Source organism: Gadus morhua, chromosome 7 (assembly GCF_902167405.1).
Source record: "Gadus morhua chromosome 7, gadMor3.0, whole genome shotgun sequence".
NCBI classification, from domain to species: domain Eukaryota; kingdom Metazoa; phylum Chordata; class Actinopteri; order Gadiformes; family Gadidae; genus Gadus; species Gadus morhua.
Genome location: NC_044054.1, coordinates 7,597,871 through 7,614,048, shown reverse-complemented (window position 1 = coordinate 7,614,048; position 16,178 = coordinate 7,597,871). Strand labels below are relative to the sequence as shown.

At 43.6% G+C, this 16,178-nt stretch overlaps 1 long non-coding RNA gene across 1 annotated transcript; it reads right to left on the bottom strand.

Annotated features, from left to right (window-relative positions):
• Positions 1–1,631: 1,631 nt before the first annotated feature.
• On the bottom strand, positions 1,632–2,305 carry LOC115547922 (uncharacterized). Its single transcript, XR_003977444.1, has 2 exons — positions 1,937–2,305; positions 1,632–1,877 (listed from the first exon to the last, which is right to left on the bottom strand). It is a non-coding gene; the product is annotated as an uncharacterized LOC115547922 (long non-coding RNA).
• Positions 2,306–16,178: the final 13,873 nt, after the last annotated feature.

The window sequence follows — 16,178 nt, the reverse complement described above, 5'->3', positions numbered from 1 at the left end:
TACCATCTGAAACGGCCAAGCGTGAGCCCAGCGGAGCCTTTAAATGCCTCGTATCCACCGAGCGTTTCCACCGCCGACAGTACCCTCATGGTAGGCCGGATGTCGATCGCCGCGGCAGCCACGTAAACATCCCGAAGGTGAACGACGAGAACTGATTCCCAAAACAAACATAACAAAAATATGGTCACGTAAATAAAATATACAAACGAACAGAGCTTCGTCTCCCCGCGACCTTATATTATCTAAAACGTTCTCATCGATTCAGCCAATGAGAGTGCGAGGGTAAACAAATGATAAGGCACCACCACACAAGTTAAGTAACGATCGCTGTAGGCTTCAATATCATGCAAGCACCTTGGTTTTCTTTTTATTTTGTTCTACATCACAATTGCATGCTTTAATAAAGTATTGTCTTCTTTAATAGGTCCATGCTCCACCTCCTTGCCAACGTTTTACGCGACACGTCCATTGTCCAGAATAATACCTCGCGGTTTGTTTTTATCCCCATGTCACGCCCACTTTTGGCGGTGGAAACGCGAACCGTGCCGCAACTTTGCGAACCGAACCGAACGCACCCTCCGGTGGAAACGCGCCAAAAGACAATTTTTCAGCGGGTCACCAGTTGTGTTGATACATACTAGTCGATATAGCCGAGAGAAGTCGCTCGAAAGCGGGCCCTTGAGACACTGGTCCAGGCCAAGAAGAAAAATAAATAATGGCATAGGCCTACTCCTATTGCCCTGTCCTCCCACCTCTTTTTATTCTTCTCAATATTCTTTCTTAATTTTGTGATAAATTATGTACCTATTGGGGCTGCCCTTGCACATAATAAATTAATGCTTTGTTCGTAATTGTGCGCAGTCCTGTAATTTTTTTAGCTTGTGACTAACCCTAACACATTAAAAAATGTAAAAGAAAACTTCCCGGAGTATAAACCTGGAACCCTATAGTGGGTCTGTGTTTTTCTCAGCTCACGCATCATTCTCACCTTTTTCACCCCGAGCCAGTTTGCATGCCTGAAAGCTGAAGGAGAGGACAAAACACAAACGGACCGGAGAGGTACCGGGGAACATGACTACGCGACACGCCCCCCTGCCAGTAAGTAGATGTGTGCTAACTAGCTGTTATGTCTGTTATTTCTGTTCAACACTTGTTGGGCTATTGTATAATTTTGCCAAACATGGCATGGTTAACGTTAAAACATTCAATCAACATCAGACTCACTGTTAAACTGGGGATACATATTAATTCAGATTCAGCTTTATTGGCCAGGTTTGCGAACAAACGAGGAATTTGACTTTGGTTTTTACTCTATGTACAACACTCAACCTATAGTTAATACATAAAAAAGAAAAACAGAAAACAGTACAAATAAATGTAATAATAATAAATATAAATAAACTTAAGTATACAGAATAACAATACAATAAAAAGAAAGGGTGAATACGAATGAATGGTAATGAAGACTGATTTGTCTTCTTTTTTTGTAGGTGCACTGGATGATGCCCTGGAGTATATTGCTGAGCTGGAGGCAAGGCTGCAAGAAATGTCCATGGGGCCACAAACTGTCCTCAACAGATTTTGTGTGTCTGATCAGACCATGACATATTATACTCGGTTTCTATCTCAAGAAGTGTTTCAAGTGTTTTGGGAGTCTGTTTTGCCCCTCAACACAATATATTCTTTATTGGAGCAAAGCACAGAGGACTGGACAAGAGGCGATTCCAACACCAAGCCCTTCAAGGAAGATTCCAGCCATTGATGAGTTTTTCATCTACTGTTGTAGAGTAGCAACTGGCCTTAAAGAACAAGTCATTGCTGACATCTTCCAGGTCAGCACAGCTGAGATGGTACCAACTCCAAGCTGGATATTCCCTCTGGATATTCCCTAATGAGCAAGTTTAACAGAGTGCAAATTGCAAAACAAATGTCTTACCAGCATACGCTCTGTAGAGTGTGGACTTGACTCCAGTCTTCCCCACCGACTTGGGTTTCTTCACCACCAGGTCACTCACAGCCTCTGGATGGATTCCCTGAGGCGAACAACAATACAGGAAATGCTCATATACTCTAGACAAATACTGAAGTGTATGATTTGAACAGAGGACACAACAGCACACGTGGGTTCGAGGTCGATGCCACATCTGTGGTTGACTGGTACAGGCCAGGGAAGGTGGAACCACATCAAGGCCCAGCTGCACATAATGCGCTGTCTGGAACAGCAGAGCGGTTATATGGCTACAGAAGCCTTTGCCCGCAGCAAAGCTACAGCTCTGAGAGACCCAGTTGTCCAACAGCCTCCAGGGTTATCTGTGAACACCATAAGAATTGAGTTACTGAACTTAGTAGGTAGGACCTTGATATAAGGCCATTGGAAACTGGCAAGGAGCCTGCAACCGCAGAAAAACCATGTACAGTTCCGTGCAAAACTCTTGGGCCACCATTACATCTGTTGTTTTAGCAATGTAATAACATGAACTAGATGTTTGTCCTTTTAATGCACTCTACAAATTTCCTTTATTTACGGCTTGTGCCTTAATGAAGAGGAAGAAAAATAGATAGGTCTGTACAGCCACAACATTGCAACAAGCTAGGTGGGCCAAGTCTTAAGCACGCTACTGTTTGTAGGAAAGAACAATGAAAATGATCTGAACTTCAGAAGAAGAGGAAAACTGCAACTGCAGTTGTTAGTCCAGACAGACTATCAAAACTAACAGACTTTGGCCAACGGGCCCTAACTCAGCAGAAACATGTAGTGTGTGGGGCTCCTCATTCCTCCTCATCGAGCGGTTGCATCTACCTCTCACTACCACCTTTCCATCAACTATATTTGACACTTAGCATATACATAATGTTAATAATATGTCGCTGATCGGAAGAAAACTGGTCAGCAAATAACTAGCTGAACCTATCCTTGGCTAAACTAATGCTAAAATGCTAACACTACACACGGAGACTTCATAGCCACCATGGCTAATTATATTCATAATATTATAGTCTACACGTAACAAATATGATCATTTTACACACATTTCACACACAGACAATATTTCTGACAATTTATATGGATCGTATATGGTTTGCTTGTCATCACAAAACATGAATGAGCAAGGCGGCCATTGAGTAGCCTACTGACAACAACAAAACACCTTAGACAACTTACCTTGATAATTGTGTACAAACTCCTCCACAAAAAACTTGTACCCCTTTGTCAGCCTGGGCTGTGGTGTTGCTGAGTGTGTCTCCACAATCTTCTGCACATCTTCGAATCGCAATTTCGGAAAACCCACCAGGGAAGTGGCGAAGAAACGATCCATTTTTGCATTGACGGCAATACAAAAATGACTACGCCGGAAGAATGTTTACCCGGTGTGACGTCATTTCCGATTTTTATAAGATAGGCCCATTGTGTCATTTAGTCTGAACAGAACAAATAAGAGTCTCTTCTACGCTTCAAAATAATTGTCTCCTCTGTCTTCAAATTAAGAGTCTCTTACCGCCCAACAGTTTAGCAGCTGGTTCCTTCTGGTTATTCTCCTTCAGGCAGAGCTTTGTGCCTGGAGACTATTAGCAGAAGGAGATGCTATTTAATGTTCATGTAGAGCTTAAGTAAAATATCTTTTTGGACATTTACCCACCTTGATCAGCTCTGGTTGATGCTGCTGTACAGTCTGAGTACTGGTAGCCTTTGACCTCTCCTTGGGTTGTCTGTGGAGAGAACACACACAAAGTAGAGAGACAGACAGACAGAGAGATATAATATATATTCTTTAACTTGTAAACATCAGTATCGGACAGTCTGATAACATTATAATTGTCTGTTTTCATCGTCTGATTGAATCTCCTACCTCTTTTTTCTGGAGGTGCTTCCATCTTTGAATTGCGGAGGATGATTCATAGATAAGTCACTCTTCAAGGAGACAGAGCTGGGTCCAGGGGAGTCTGCTCTCTCCTGTTGGACTCCTCTAGAAAAACAAGAACCAGGATTTATAGATGTTTGATAGATTCTGTATTTTAATCATCTCTGATAAATCCTCACCTCTTCTCAATAGACTGACTAGAACCTTTAAATTTAGCAGGTAGATATATAGAGTGATCACTCTTCATGGAGACACAGCGAGCAACCAAGAATAAAGACTCCCAGGTCCAAAGTCAGCTGCTGAAGAATTGTACTGTATTTTTATGATCTCTGATAAATCCTCTCCTCTTCTGATTACCATCTTATCTTAAAATATGTATTATGGTGTTTTCCCGACAAGTGAACGTAGTATATGAGTTCCAGAAAACATTTCTTTGAAGCCGTCAGAATGTGCTTTTTCTGGTGTCTATAGCTTTAATGCAAATGAGCTGCCGTCCACTGACCAATGAGCTGTCAGAGTGAACCACAGCATGGAGGAGAAGTGATTGTTGCCGTTTGCGGACTCCTGGGGCCCGTTTCAGAAAGCAGGTTTAGTGAAAACTCTGAGTTAGTTAACCCTGAGATGAGGGAAACTCTGGTTTTTCAGTTTCACAAAGCCAGTTCAGCTTTACTCTGAGTCAGTTACCCCGGCAACATACTCCGTGAACCTAACCTGCTCGCTGGCAGGTTTTCTTCAACTAACCCCGAGTTTCTCCTGCTCTTAAGTTGAAGCCTGCAGACTGAAGGCAGTGGCAGACATGGCGTGTCCTTTTATTGAAGAGCCAGTTGATGTCGAGGCGCAGATACTTGGATGTTTTATCATTCCCTGATGAGTAGCTACCTGTTTGAGCGTTTCCGTTTCTCTGCATCATCAATAATTTATATAAACAATATTCTCAGCCCTCACATCGCTCACATGACACATCGTGGACACGCTCTCAGTTCCGAGCAAATTCTTTGTATTGCACTTCGTTTTTTTGCCAACGGCAGTTTTTTGTATAGCGTCGGTGATGCAGAGCATGTGTCCAAGGCAACTGTCTGTCGGGCTGTCCGAAATGTGACACTTGCACTGAAACGGCTACTATGCACGTTTGTAGTGTTCCCAAGTCACAGACCCACCAGACTTCTCAAAGAAGAGTTCCACAGAATTGCAGGTATCAGTCTAAGCAGTAATTCATTTATGTTATAAAGCTTTGAGACTTGAAGCACTAATCAGTCAATTTGATATATTTTAGGGTTTCCAGGTGTGATTGGCTGCATATATGGCACTCACATTCCTATCATAGCTCCTTCAATAAATGAAGGAGACTATGTGAATAGGAAATCTGTCCACAGCATTAATGTACAGGTAGGCCTAAATAGTAGCCTTTAACATTCCAAATGAAATATGCTTCACTAATCACTATACAGCTAATTACTGTTCTCCACTGTGAAGATCATATGTGACGCAGCCCACATGATAAATAATGTGGAAGCGAAGTGGCCTGGGTCTGTGTATGACTCACGAATGTTTCGTGAGTCTACACTGAGTGCCAGATTTGCCCATGGTGGGTTTATATATATAGTTTATATATCCAGTATATAGTTATATCCTATGATCAATATTTTGTTTCCTCCTATTACAACTGAAACAATAAAGTGTATCTTGTATTATCATAGGAGAGTTTGATGGTTATCTACTCGGAGACAGAGGGTACCCCTGCCAGCGCTATCTGCTGACCCCTTACCCTGACCCTTGCCCACAGCAACACTACAACTTGGCTCACTGCAGGACACGAGCCAGAGTGGAGATGACCATCGGCATGCTCAAGGCCCGGTTCCAGTGCCTTCGAAGGCTCAGGGTCACCCCAGAAAGGGCTTGTGACATTATAGTGGCATGTTTGGTTCTCCACAACATTGCCACTATTAGAGGAGAACAATGTCCTACTCTTTCCCCCAATGATCCAGATAATAATCCTGACCCCCCTGCTGATGCACGAGATGGAAGAGCTGTTAGAGACATGATATGCTTCAATTATTTCTAACTGACTCTGCCTTTTTTCTGTTGGCTATAATGGAGGTCAAATTTTAAGATAACCAGAAAACACAAATTTGGAGACTTGTATGTATAAAAGGCATTTAGTTGTTGCTTTCATATAGACAATATTAAATACTGGCAGTGTTGGGATTTTTCTTTGTTTAGCAGATTTCCCTAATTACTTAAATATATCTATCACATGTTGAATGCAGCCACTAAATGCTGTTTAATGAGGGCAGGCTAAACAACATCACAATTGCTTGTACTTAAATTATACCTTATCTGTTTGAACTACATTTTTATATTTCATTTTTAGTTGCAGCCAAGTCCGTTTGGGGCCTGTTGGGTTGCACCTGTGCGCACAAACACACATATGGAATATAATTGTTGAATAAGTGGAACATTCAAGAGAAAACATTTTCTTTTTCTCAAATACTCTGACTCGGTCAGCTATTTTTTTCCACGCGAGCTCCCGCTTTTTGGCTGCTGCCATAGTATTGCTTTTTAGTAAAAAGATATGCTCGCTTTCTGCATATGCATTCATTAAGATTTGCAACTCCGCTGGGGAGAAGTAGGAGGATCGAGGCTTGTTAGTACTTGTTGCCATGGTGAATCATGTTATCTGTGTTCCATTGATGAGGGCTTTTTATATCCTCATGCACGAGCTTCACTCAGAGTTACCTTGACTCAGAGTTGATTGAACTAAGCGTTATCACCAGGGCTGTAGTGGAGGGTAAACGCACGTAAACGCCGTTTACGCACCTCTGGAATTTAGGAAATAGCGTTTACGCACCTCTAAATAGCGTTTACGCACCTCAAAGTTCCCTGTGCCTTGATTTCTGCCGTTGGAATAATCGGAAATGAATTCAGCATCATTTTAAAACACCTAAGACAAGGTTTAATATTGTTGAACAAATAAACGCTGTAATCTGAATCATTTTCATCTGCGCTAGGCCTATGCTATTATGGTCTGTGACCCTCCAAGCAGTGCCTTGCGGCTGCGGCAGCGACACCAATCAGGATCCAGGAAAATATGTAAACAGGAAGTATGTAAACACATGGCCCTGCGCGTTGTGGATTATCATGCCTGCCTACCTGTCATTAATTAGCCATGGATATCAGGCGATTTTTGAAGAGACCTTCGAGTGCTCCCACTCCAACAGATGCCCGAAAAAGGCCTCAAGTACAAAGTAAGACTGAAGATGATCAATTCACATGAGTTGTTTTTGTGATTTATAAATCAATATTACTTGACGAACTATTGTGACTCCGAGTATGGCGTCACATTAGTGCCATAATTCACTAATGTGATAAAAGATGCATTCGGGCGTATTACATTATTCCACACGCGTAGATATTAACTGCGAGCGCGCAAATGATCTCTGCGCGCGCAAAACAGCCTCTCGCGCGCGCAAATTACCTCAGCACGCGCAAAACAGCCTCTCGCGCGCGCAAATTACCTCAGCGCGCGCAAAACCTCTCGCGAAAGATGTTTTTACGCTCTCGCTCGAATTTAATTTTGGCAGTATGGGGGAGGGAACCAAGGCAGGGCGATACGTGAAACGGCCAAACGTGATTGGCCGTTTCTGAAGCGCGATATTTGATTGACAGCCCTCCTCACATTCAATTCTGAATTGTACAGTAAATGGCTGAACGTATTGTAACTCCAGATTCTATGAGTATAGGCGCAGCCTTTGAAGTGCTTCAGCCTCATTGTCCTTTAAATAGCTGAAGAAAAGCTGTTTATTGGGAGCAGAACGTCCGACGGCGCCCGACTATATCTGCGAAATGCGGACGTCGTTGAGGCACGCCGCACGCGGACGTTATTGAGGCCCACGCTGTTGGTGGGGGGATTACAAATTTTCAGTGCTACGGCTCACGCCTAGGGATAACCCAATATCGATAGCCTTAAAAGGCTGCCCCTATACTCATAGAATCTAGAGTTACAATAAGTAACTATCGTTTCAGCCATTAACTGTACAATTCAGAATTGAATGAGAGGAGAGCCGAGGAGGGCTGTCAATCAAATATCGCGCTTCAGAAAAAGCCAATCATAGGAAAGCCCGCCCTGCCTTGGTTCCCTCCCCCATAGTGCCAAAATTAAATTCGAGCGAGAGCGTAAAAACATCTTTCGCGAGAGGTTTTGCGCGCGCTGAGGTAATTTGCGCGCGCGAGAGGCTGTTTTGCGCGCGCTGAGGTAATTTGCGCGCGCGAGAGGCTGTTTTGCGCGCGCAGAGATCATTTGGGCGCTCGCAGTTAATATCTACGCGTGTTGAATAATGTAATAGGCCCGAATGCATCTTTTATCACATTAGTGAATTATGGCACTAATGTGACGCCATATCCGAGCATTCAGATTGGCCAATGCGTAGTCATGCTATCCGTGTACTGCCCACGTCAAAATGAGTGAAAGTCAGTCAGAGTTTTACTATCCATATTAAACTCCGGTTTCGGCGTATCAACTTCGCTATAGCTTGGTCGCTATGTTAAAGCCTCAATTTGGAGATGCGAGGTTGGCGGTTGCAGCCGTGGACTCCGCGGCTGAACCGTGGATCGGGCGGATGACGCGACAAAAAAAAATATTTTAATTAAATTCGGGCGGTTGGCGGTTAAACCAATAAAAATATAAATATTTATAGATATTTGTATTTTATATATTATAAATATTTTTATTTTATTATTTATTTTCTTTAAAGTTATTTTCCCAGCAAACTGGCCTGTTCCCTAGAGGAGCAGTATGGGGAATCCAAGTTGAAACAACTTGCCCAAAGGTTCAGACTTGATGACAGAAAAATTCTTGAAGGCTATAGGGATTTTAAGGATAACTCAAGCATCATTCCAGAAAACCTTGCACCACTCCTGAATATCGACCATCTCATTCCAGTTAGCACTGCTGAGTGTGAGAGGGGGTTCAGCTTAATGAACATCATAGTGTGCCCCCTGAGATGCAGTCTGCACTTGGTCACAGTGTCGTCCTTGATGTTTATTCAACTGAATGGCCCACCACTCAGCCACCACAAAGTTCAATCCAACACGTATGTGAAGTCCTGGCTGGTGAAGCACAGGGGAGCCATGAACTCCAGAACACGCCCCTGCAAGGCAGGACCTGACGTGGAGGACAAGGAGGCCCTCTGGGTACTACTGTGAAAAGCATGCATACTAATACACACACATTCACACATGCCATTGATAGATAGTTCTTAATCTACACATACTTTTCTTTACTGTTGAAATTTGAATAACTTGAATAAACTACAAACACATTAATTGACTGTCATTGATTGATTTAATATGACTTTAATTGATAACATAATGGAATATAGCCAGGCTAGCCTTACAGAGTCGCAACACTTTGCGTTGCGTTGCGTTGTGTCGAGGTCGGTCTGATCAAAAAATTCATAGTTTACCCACCTCTAATTTGACCACTACAGCCCTGGTTATCACCTGTTCTGAAACCGAAAATTCAGAGTTGTACAGCTCAGAGTTGGTCAACCTAGAGTTAAGGTTTTAACTTAGAGTTTGTTGAACCTGCTTTCTGAAACGGGCCCCCGGAGCTCTTTATCTATATAATATAATAATAATAATATGATATAATCTATAGGTATTAATTAGTGCTGTCAAGCGATTAAAATATTTAATCGCTATTAATCGCACTAATGTCATAGTTAACTCACGATTAATCGCACATTTTTTCTATGCTAAATATCCCTTGATTTCTCTGTCCCATCAATTTCTCATTTTAATGCTCTTATCAACATGGAGAAGTGCATCGGCTTGCCTTGTGCAAATGTTTTTTTATTGATAACAATGGCATATACTGATCAAAACAGGACGGTACAAAAAAAGCCTTTAGTGCAATTAAACGATGAACACACAAACATACTGCCTTGATCATAGCAGTCAGGCTAATGCTTCTTTGTTTTGAGCCAAAGAAAAAAATAATAATAAAAAAAAAAAAAAAATTACGTTAATCGAGTGATAAAAAAATTAACGCCGATAAAATTGGATTTGCGTTAATGCCGTTAATAACGCGTTTAACTGACAGCACTAGTATTTAACCCCCTCGTAGTGGGGGTTATCTCGGCCATGGTTGAGGGGGGAAAGGAACTTTGGCATTGACTCTCTGAAGTCTATATTGAACCGCGACATGGAGGAGAAAGGGATTGCACTCCCAGAGCTGAGCTGCCAGTACTGCCGCCAAGCTCCCCCTTCGGAGCTGCCGGACTGCCCCTTCGGAGCTGCCGGACTGCCCCTTCGGAGCTGCCGGACTGCCCCTTCGGAGCTGCCGGACTGCCCCTTCGGAGCTGCCGGACTGCCCCTTCGGAGCTGCCGGACTGCCCCTTCGGAGCTGCCGGACTGCCGCCAGAGCATCGGCGGCAGTCCGGCAGCTCCGCTGGACTCCCTGCCAGGCAGTCACATGGTAAACTGACAAATCCAACATCTATTTTTGTATTGAATATCTCTGCTTCTGAAATGCGAACATCTCCGCCCAGCACTCGTCTGCTGGTCCACAAAATCTTGGCTATGCTCTGTTTGGAGGGGGTTGAGGGAGTGGGAGTTAATATTGAAATGTGCCCCATTCCTACGTAGGATGGGGCGCAGAAACTGACTGGCTCGTTTGGTAACTGTAGGCGGCATACTTTCAGAAATGTATATCTCACTCAAAAAATCATGTACAGACTATTTTCAAAGTTTGTATGCGTGTGGGAGCACCAGAAACCCAAAACAAGACCCCAAATCCCAGGAAAAGTGATATTTTTTATAATATGTCCCCTTTAAAATTAACAGGTAGTACATAGAGTGGTCACTCTTCATGGAGACACAGCTGGGTCCAGGGGAGCCAGCTGTGTGCTCCCTCCTGCTGATCTGGGCTTCTGTTGGGCAAAATAACCTGCTGAGTACATCACATGTACATTCTAAATATAGCTAACTCCTACCCTAGCCTGATGAGCACATCACATGGCAGACACATTACAATATAGTCAACTCTTGCTCTAACCCAACGAACACAAACATGATAATATATAGTCAGGTCAAGGCCGGAGCCGAAGGCCCCATTTCCCAGGCTGGCAGATGATGGACACTCAGACAATGCACCAGTCATCCTCAAGAACGGGAGAGCCACATTCATTTATCACACAGGAGACACTTTGAAGCTCTCCCCCGTTAGAAGGAACCAAGAGAAACACCTGCCCATACCAAGGGCCTGAGAGCCACATTAAATTATCACACGCAAGACAGTTCGGGGGGGCACTCCCCGGTTTAATTTATCACACAGGAGACATTTTGAGAGCTCTTCCCCGTTAGGAGGAACCAAGAGATACCCTTGCCCACACCAGGGCCTGAGAAGCCACATTTCGGGGGGGCACTCCCCGGTTTAATTTATCACACAGGAGACATTTCGAAGCTCTCCCCTGTTAGGAAAAACACAAGGGATACACACCAGGGCCTGGGGGCAAAGGCCAAGCAAAAACACACAGAACCACACACACCTCAAACGCACACACCTCATCGAGAGGAGGATACAGCATAAAACTGTATCACACAGGGACTCTTCATCTTCTTCTGAAGCAGACCTTCCACGGAGGCGAAGCTCCGGACGAACCATCAGCGCTGATTAGGGACTTAGACATATTCGATTTCTCACGCTTTATGACTCTGTATAACCGTTGCCACTTTACTTAATAAATCCAAGGTCCTCGTGCCGACAGACTTTATTACCTCTCCGTCTCATTTTATCTGGTCCAGTAACTAGACAGACCGTTTTTCCCCTCATGTGTGAATACACACACTGTAACGCAAGTGTTTCTTGTCGGTTCTTTGACGTGTCTTGTATTTCCACAACGAGACTGTTGTGGGGGTTATCCGAGCCATGGTTGAGAAGGAATTGGGGGAAAGGAACTTTGGCTTTGACTCGCTGAAGTACATGAACTGCGACATGCCGCCGGTTGCCGCGAGGCACCATCGCCCGGCAGCCGGCAGCAGGCAGCGTGCGGTTCAGTCGACTTCAGAGGTGCGTTCAAGTTCAGCGAACATAGGCGAACGTTCGCAACGAATGCGTTGACATTAAACAATTAATTTTGAACGATTTTTGAACACCGTTCTAAACAAACTGTAAACGAAAAAAATGGATACGAAGGCCATGGTATTAGCGGCAGCCTCCATGTTAATGGAAGAGTTTACAGAAGAGGGTTTGCAAGTGGTCGACCTCGTTGAAAGCCTACTGCAGACAACCAGTACGGAAAATTCAAGAATAGAGGGCTACGTCACCGAAGTTGTACCCACTTACTGCGATATAACGTTCAAATCGCATTTTAGGATGCAAAATACAACAGTTGAAGTAAGGGTGTAGACAGGCTATATGAAACGTTTTATCTATTGCTTTCTGTGTAGGAAAGGAGTAAATGATTTCAATATAGTTCAGTTTAATGCCATGGCAACGAATGTCACGTAGCCGAAGTGTTTGTGGAGAACTACCTCTTCAGACAGTTTGCCTATGTTCGTAAACGTTTGCTTGCTTATGTTCGTTTAACGGAAAAATTTTAAAATCGTTCGCGAACGTTCGCCTATGTTTGCGATTCTGAACGCACCTCAGGTTGATGTGAAAGTGGAAGAGCCAGAGACGTCGCAGAACCCGACAAAGTCGTTTGTGATTCATAATATCGTCTGGAGGCGCACACAGCTTTTGGCCATGATAATATGTATTATATGATATAGATATCTATGTATTATATGATATTATTTAGATATAGAGCTCCAGGAATGTAACGCAAGTGTTGTACACTTCCTTGTTATTTGGATAACCGTTCTGCTTTTGGTGTTATGGCGCATAACACGTCGGACTCTCGTCTCTGGTATTTCTACAACGAGACTCGTATTGGGGGTTATCTCAGCCAAGGTTGAGAATGAATTGGGGGGAAGGAACTTTGGCTTTGACTCCCTCAAGAACATGAACCACGACATGGAGGAGAAAGGGATTGTTGGAGGCGAATGTCTACCGCTTGAGCCCCGCTGAGGGACCACCGCCGGAGGCGGAGGTGCCTAAGCGCTGCCCGGCAACGATCCCTTTCTCCTCCTTGTCGCAGTTCAGTCTACTTCACATTGATGTGGACGTTGAAGAACCAGGAACGTCGGAGAACCCAACGCGGTCCTTTGAGATTCATAATATCGGCTCACACAGCTTTTGGCCGTGATAATATATATTATGTGTTACGACCGGCCTAGGGGAACCGGACATAACAAATGGTGCCCCCCTCTTTTCCCCACTCCCAAGGACGACCAGGCACACAGGGCTGCAGTCTAGCATAAGGTAATAGGCCTATCTCACAAAAATCGGAAATGACGTCACACCGGGTAAACATTCTTCCGGCGTAGTCATTTTTGTATTGCCGTCAATGCAAAAATGGATCATTTCTTCGCCACTTCCCTGGTGGGTATTCCCAAATTGCGATTCGAAGATGTGCAGAAGATTGTGGAGACACACTCGGCAACACCACAGCCCAGGCTGACAAAGGGGTACAAGTTTTTTGTGGAGGAGTTTGTACACAATTATCAAGGTAAGTTGTCTAAGGTGTTTTGTTGTCAGTAGGCTACTCAATGGCCGCCTTGCTCATTCATGTTTTGTGATGACAAGCAAACCATATACGATCCATATAAATCGTCAGAAATATTGTCTGTGTGTGAAATGATCATATTTGTTACGTGTAGACTATAATATTATGAATATAATTAGCCATGGTGGCTATGAAGTCTCTGTGTGTAGCGTTAGCATTTTAGCATTAGTTTAGCCAAGGATAGGTTCAGCTAGTTATTTGCTGACCAGTTTTCTTCCGATCAGCGACATATTATTAACATTATGTATATGCTAAGTGTCAAATATAGTTGATGGAAAGGTGGTAGTGAGAGGTAGATGCAACCGCTCGATGAGGAGCCCCACATACTACAGGTTTCTGCTGAGTTAGGGCCCGTTGGCCCAAGTCTGTTAGTTTTGATAGTCTGTCTGGACTAACAACTGCAGTTGCAGTTTTCCTCTTCTTCTGAAGTTCAAATCATTTTCATTGTTCTTTCTTACAAACAGTAGCGTGCTTAAGACTTGGCCCACCTAGCTTGCTGCAATGTTGTGGCTGTACAGAGTAGACCTATGTATTTTTCTTCCTCTTCATTAAGGCACAAGCCGTAAATAAAGGAAATGTGTTGAGTGCATTAAAAGGACAAACATCTGGGCTAGTTCACGTTATAACATTGCTAAAACAACAGATGTAATGGTGGCCCAAGAGTTTTGCACGGAACTGTACATGGCTTTTCTGCGGTTGCAGGCTCCTTGCCAGTTTCCAATGGCCTTACATCAAGGTCCTACCTACTAAGTTCAGTAACTCAATTCTTATGGTGTTCACAGATCACCCTGGAGGCTGTTGGACAACTGGGTCTCTCAGAGCTGTAGCTGTGCTGCGGGCAAAGGCTTCTGTAGCCATATAACCGCTCTGCTGTTCCAGACAGCGCATTATGTGCAGCTGGGCCTTGATGTGGTTCCACCTTCCCTGGCCTGTACCAGTCAACCACAGATGTGGCATCGACCTCGAACCCACGTGTGCTGTTGTGTCCTCTGTTCAAATCATACACTTCAGTATTTGTCTAGAGTATATGAGCATTTCCTGTATTGTTGTTCGCCTCAGGGAATCCATCCAGAGGCTGTGAGTGACCTGGTGGTGAAGAAACCCAAGTCGGTGGGGAAGACTGGAGTCAAGTCCACACTCTACAGAGCGTATGCTGGTAAGACATTTGTTTTGCAATTTGCACTCTGTTAAACTTGCTCATTATGAAAAGATGCATATTAGAATACATCTGTTATCACTACAATATAAAAAAAAAGTCACATTTTTATTTGACGTTTCGCCCTTTGATGTCCCACATCCTAGAGGGAATATCCAGCTTGGAGTTGGTACCATCTCAGCTGTGCTGACCTGGAAGATGTCAGCAATGACCTGTTCTTTAAGGCCAGTTGCTACTCTACAACAGTAGATGAAAAACTCATCAATGACTGGAATCTTCCTTGAAGGGCGTGGTGTTGGAATCGCCTCTTGTCCAATCCTCTGTGCTTTGCTCCAATAAAGAATATATTGTGTTGAGGGGCAAAACAGACTCCCAAAACACTTGAAACACTTCTTGAGATGGAAACCGAGTATAATATGTCATGGTCTGATCAGACACACAAAACCTGTTGAGGACAGTTTGTGGCCCCATGGACATTTCTTGCAGCCTTGCCTCCAGCTCAGCAATATACTCCAGGGCATCATCCAGTGCACCTACAAAAAAAGAAGACAAATCAGTCTTCATTACCATTCATTCGTATTCACCCTTTCTTTTTATTGTATTGTTATTCTGTATACTTAAGTTTATTTATATTTATTATTATTACATTTATTTGTACTGTTTTCTGTTTTTCTTTTTTATGTATTAACTATAGGTTGAGTGTTGTACATAGAGTAAAAACCAAAGTCAAATTCCTCGTTTTTTTGCAAACCTGGCCAATAAAGCTGAATCTGAATTAATATGCAACCCCAGTTTAACAGTACGTCTGATGTTGATTGAATGTTTTAACGTTAACCATGCCATGTTTGGCAAAATTATACAATAGCCCAACAAGTGTTGAACACAAATAACAGACATAACAGCTAGTTAGCACATCTACTTACCGGCAGGGGGGCGTCTCGCGTAGTCATGTTCCCCGGTACCTCTCCGGTCCGTTTGTGTTTTGTCCTCTCCTTCAGCTTTTCGAGCTGACACCCGTTTATACACGGGTGTTTTTTTCGGGGCTGTGGTGTAGCTGTTCCAGTCAAAACGACTAGGAACAGCTCCAGTATTCACCAGTGTACTCCCCTTCTGAATTACGAAATTAACTCCTTCATTCCGTCTGATCGCCACTGCTGTATTGGGTATTATTTGGGAAGTCGTGGAAATGTAAATACGGTTGTTTTTGTTTTGAATTGGCGCATAGAGGTACACAACAGAAGCTTTTGTTTTTTGACCGCGCCATTGTCAAATATCATGGACTACGCTACCGGAAGTCACTTTACCCGGTGAAGGCAAAATCGAACGCCGAACCAGGAAGTTGTGAGATAGGCCTATTTATTCAATAGGCCTTATGCGCAACATTCTTCCGGGTTCCACAAAACAGTGGTCTTGGCTTCCGGTCGTCCGCTGCTCAATAAGCTGAGTTTATTATGGCGACCTTCTACAGCCGGTGTTTACAGGAGCTACCCCGAA